This window comes from Rhinolophus sinicus, chromosome 4 (assembly GCF_057876585.1).
Source record: "Rhinolophus sinicus isolate RSI-liver-muscle chromosome 4, RSI-T2T, whole genome shotgun sequence".
NCBI lineage: Eukaryota > Metazoa > Chordata > Mammalia > Chiroptera > Rhinolophidae > Rhinolophus > Rhinolophus sinicus.
This window is the reverse complement of record NC_142504.1, coordinates 65,332,139-65,337,612: the sequence shown is the minus strand read 5'-3', so window position 1 is coordinate 65,337,612 and position 5,474 is coordinate 65,332,139. Positions and strand designations below refer to the sequence as shown.

Genomic DNA, 5,474 nt, shown 5'->3' with positions numbered 1-5,474 from the left:
TACTTATTGCACAAACAGCATCAAATTACCCTAATTGCTCTGTGTGAGACAAATAAAGGGAGGAGAATTTTATTGCTCTAGAGAAGATAAAAGAAAGTGTGGGAGCAAGGCAGTGGCAGTGGCAGCGGCAGTGACAGCTGGAGCCTCTGATTGGGTTTTGGAGTCCGGTACTGGAGCCAATCAGCATGGGCAGCGAACCAGGGGGGCAAAGCACAGAGTGCATCTTGCAGTCTTTTAAGACCTCTGGAGTGAAACTCACCGTGTACAGGATTCTAACGTGAGGGACCATGGAGCAGTATGCAGCAAACAGCAATAATTCAACGGAGAAGATCGTGGTACAGGCTGGACAGATTCAGCAACAGGTCCAGGGGCAGCCAGCCATTAATGGTACAGGTCAGTGAAAGCCAGTTAATCACATCAAGTGGCCAACCCATTATGGTCCAGGCTGTCACTGGTGGACAAGGTCAAACCATCATGTATCTGGGACACAGCGTTTGCCATAAATACAGTGGGTCGCACCTGGACAGATCCAGATCCAGGGTGGGCAGGCTGTGCAGGTGCAGGGCCAGCAAGCCAAACCCAGAAGATCATCATCCAGCAGCCCCAGACAGCCATCACCACGGGCCCGACCCAGACACAGCAGCAGATTGCTTTCCAGGGGCAGCAAGTGGTACTGCCGCAGGGCAGACCATCATCTATCAGCCAGTTAATGCAGATGGCACCATTCTCCTGTAAGTTACAGTCCCTGTTTCAGGCATGATAACCATCCCAGCAGCCAGTTTGGCAGGAGCACAGATTGTTCAGACAGGAGCCAACACAAAAACAACCATCAATGGACAAGGGACTGTCACTGTGACACTACCAGTAGCAGGCAATGTGATCAGTTCAGAAGGAATGGTTACGATGGTGCCTGGTGCTGGATGTGTGCCTGCTGTCCAAAGGATCCTCCTACCTGGGGCAGAGATGCTTGAAGAAGAGCCTCTGTATGCTAAACAGTACCACCATATACTTGAGAGAAGGCAAGCCCAAGCCAAACTGGAGGCAGAAGGGAAAATTCCAAAGGAGAGAAGGAAATGTCTGCCTGAGTCTCGATGCCGTCATGCTATGGCATGGAAGCACTGCTAAGATGGACAATTTTTCTCTCCAAAGGAAAAGGATAGTCCTCATATGCAGGACCCAAACCCAGGAGATGAAGAAGCAATGACACAGATCATTCAAGTGTCCTATCCCCAGGCCATTTGATGGAGCTGATTAAGGACATGTTCCTCGCCACTTTTTCCCCCTGTTCCAGGAAAGTGATCAATTCTTCTGATGGGACACTGATGATCACATTCTGCCCTTTTCTACAGGACAGAAACCCACTTAATTTTTAATAGGTGGCTCAGCATTATACTTGCAGCGGTGTCTGGCAAATGATGTTGCAAGCCTTTGTCTCACCCTTTCAGTCAGGACCTATTTTAGACTGTTGATGACATTGACATTTCATGGACTAGGATGATGCAAGGGACCTCTGCCAGCCCAGCAGTACCACACACAGCACTTGTGTTGACTGGTGAAGCCAGCCAGCCATCTCAGCAGGGGAGAACAAGCTTCTCAACCTAAACTGCAATCAGGGAAGCTACACAGCCCACTCCTTCCCATGGATTCTAAAAATGACCCATCCCTCCAATGAGGGATCTCAGGCGGACTAAAGTGAATGGACACTTTGTATTCAGAGATGACTTCCAGGCAAGGAAGTTCCATCTCATGAAATGGAAACAATGAATTCTGACATACATTTATCTAATCTGTGGTAATAATAAGAATCTCTGTCTGCCCAGATGATAGGTTGGTATTTTTGGACTCCAGCCAAGAAAAAGCTAATTCTGGGGATAGAATTTTAAAAGACTCAAGCACTGAAAATATAAATTGCTGAACTTTTTTTAGCTTTGACAAGTTGTGGTCTGCTTGTCTGTCTTTTGAGGTCATCTGTACCATAATTCTTACTATGGCTACTTTTAAGACAATTTAGAAAGTATTGTGGACTTGAAACTGCCTTTCCTAAGTAGAGAACAAAAGAATACAATACAACAACAACAAACCTACAATAACTTCTGTGGTGAAGTGCTAAGGACATTTTATAGTAACTCCTACTAAACAGCGAAACTAGAGATTTTCAATCATAGGCTTGATGAGAGCATTTGGGAAGTAGAAGGGTTTTGTGTGTGTTTCAGTCTAGAAGAAGAGAGAAAGTAGTATGTATACCTATGTGTTGTCATATAGCAGGATTTTCCAGTGGATGGATGCCTGGGATGCATCATTAAGATGAAGAGAATAATTTACACTTACACTAACCTTTTAATAAGCACAGAAAAGAAGAAGCCTGAGATTTGGTCCTTGACAATTTCTGGAAAACACTGTTCAGTCAAGCTGTCCTGGACACAACTCCAGGTTACCTGCTAGAGCTTGAGGTGGATATTGGCTTCACTCCTGCAGCGCTTTGTGCTGGCCACAGAGAGCGAACATTCTCATTCTTCCCATGGCAGCTGACTCTGGTGCCAGTTTCCATTTGTTTCCCCCTTTTCTCCATCGGCCTTGTGCAGAAAGGTTTTCACATTGCACCCACGTTTTGCAGATAACTGCAGACCGGAAATAGAGATGCCTGCAGTGTGAGACACTGGGTCACAGTTCCCAAAATGAGTTGTGCCTCAGAAATCTATTTCCTTTTTAGATGTTGAACCCTGGGAGAAATAAGATGATAATTCAGAAGAGCCGTTGCCTTCTCTGGAAACAAAGAAGAAAAACTTAATTATTTTGAAGAACATTTGGGTTGGGTTTGACTTAAATACCAAGAGTAAAGATTGACTCTGTTTTTTGTAATTTTATTAAGAAGGAAAAGATATTAAACCCTCTAAAGAAAACATCACAAAGGGAAATCATTGTAATGGTAGAAATAGAAGCACAGAACTATGCAAAGGAAGCAGGAAGCGTGAAGTATCTTCCTAGTTTCTGGACTCTAGTCATCTGTTCTAGCTTCCAGGTGTCAGGAGAGGCTGATACTTTGGTAAGCTCACTAAAATCTTCTGGCTCTTTACATGAGTTTCTGATATTTATTCAGTAAGCCCCAAGTTCTTCAGATGATAGATCACTAAAAACCATGAGGAGTTTATATCCCTTAGTTTGTTTAGGAATCATTAAGATGCAGAGTTCAGAAAGAAATTCCTCAGACCTAATTTCTAGTACTTTAGTCAACAGCAGTTCTAAAATGCTATTTATTTGTGTCTATAAGTTTGTATATAGTAATACCAACCTCATATTGTTGCAGAATTTTTTATGTTTTCATGAGTTTGAGTTTTGTTTGAAATGAAATGCTTCAGTTATCATTTTGTCTTTGCATTTCAGCTAACTCATGGCCTTTTTATTGTGGTCATTTTAGCACACCATAATAACCCACAAATTGTGGGGTGGGGGTTGAGATTTGGAGTTTTCTTTATTTTTTACTAGAAGTTCTTTTATTCATTTGTCCTTGTGACTAGTGATGATTTCACAGATGCAGAGTGAATGGATTAGTGAATAATTGGTTTAATGCATAGTTATTTCACTTGAGTGCTTCTTTTGCAGGACAACTGTAAATGTATATATTTTAATTACACTGATACCTTGAACATGTCAGTATCTGTACCACTGGATCAACAGCATTTTCTGGCTATTGGGTGCCTGATAACAATATCTTGATTGTCCTTTGGGACTCAACTATATAGGAGGTTCCTTCCCTTTCCCCCCAGGAGTAGGGGGAGTATAGGTGATTGATAATTTGTGTCATTGCAATTGTTATTTTTAAAAATAAATTTATAAAAACAACTAAAAAAAAGAAAGAAAAGAAAGTGTGGGAAATCTGAGATGGTGCTGTGTGGGAGAGGGTTAGAAGAACAGCCACTTCTGAAAGGCATAAGGATTTTTTGAAGAACAGAAATGCAATTGGCAGTTTGTGATGGGACTCCAAAGCCATCAGCATGGTAATTACACCTTAAACCTATTAAGCTCATGAGCTATTTTCATGACTGGAGTTATTTTTAATGGAAACTAAAAGAGATTAAGAATGAGGTGTAGAACCAATACCCCACATATGGAAGAAAAGTCCCCTGAAAGTACCATGAAAACACAGGCTCCAGTGAGTGCACAGAAATCTTGAGGAGGACTTTAGGAATTTCAAGGCAATGTGCAGAAGTTCAAGTCAATCTACTTAATCTCTCTAATGGTTGGGAAACTCCAACTGACATGCTTGTCTATGGGTCTGTCCCGCTCCCCACATAAGAACGCAGGATATGGTGCAGCCAAAAAGGAACATCCACGGAGCCATAGATAGGGGAGTCATGCCATTATATTCTCGCTGGCGGCTGGGTTGGAGACACAAAAGCAAACATCTGCCAGTACCCCAACAAGGGGTCTTCCTGCACCCCAGTCTCGCTGGCAGCCAGGCGAGACACAGGAAGTCGGAACCGCAGGATGAGCAATCCACTGTCTGCTTCTCTGCCTGTCAACCAACAAACTAACCAGTGTAGGCACGGCAGTTATATCAGAGGCTAATTGGCTAACTGGTTACAGGTGATGGCCAACCAGTCACAGCTGATGGCCGTCTACTACCTGAGCCAGCACCTTTCCATGTGAGGCCGAAAGCCTGGAAACTACTCTCTGGGACTCTGTCCCCACAGTCTGCTTCATATTTTGTTGATGGAAAAAGTTTCTTTTTCATACTGTAACACTGAGGTGTATACGTTCTGTTCTTCTTAACTTTCTTTGACTCACTAGCTTTAACTTATTATCTTATGACCATTTGGCAAATAACTTATTTATTTTTGCTTTCTTGTGCTGCTAGACCCATAAACCTTTATCTGCCCACTTCTGATATCTCTCCTGACCACTTGCAGGTTCTTTGCTAAGCCCCGTCCTCCACTAGATTTACATCAAAGCTCAACAAACAGCAAGTAAATGAAGAAACATGACAGTGTGTATAATGACCAAAGATAAAATTCTAAGAGAAGCAATGAATATGAATAATCATACATGAATGATCAAATCACAGTATTTGAGTATAGCATTGGATTAAATAATAATTCTTGGAATTTCTAACTCAAGAGAAAATGAACCATAGGTCCCACATTCACCCTCATTATGAAGAGCTCATAGACAATACTTCAACAAATACTTTGTTTCACATTTGATAGAATCACATTTGATAGAAAATGCCACAAATTAGAGAAGTGGAAAAACTTAGAAGTTGAAATAAAATGGACTTATTTGTACCATGGGTCAGATTCAGGGATACATATGTTAAATTTTGGCCCCCAAAAATGGCTGTGCATGAAAACCTAGCTAATGGATTTTTTAAGGTTTTCATTAAAATATAGCTAACATACAATATTATATTAGTTTCAGGTGTACACCATAGTTATTCAACATTTATGTACCTGAAGAACTGATCACCATAATTAGTC

At 41.8% G+C, this 5,474-nt stretch overlaps 1 pseudogene; it reads left to right on the top strand.

Moving 5' to 3' along the window:
• Nucleotides 1–287: 287 nt before the first annotated feature.
• LOC109435505 (nuclear transcription factor Y subunit alpha pseudogene) lies at nucleotides 288–1,242 on the top strand (annotated as a pseudogene).
• Nucleotides 1,243–5,474: the final 4,232 nt, after the last annotated feature.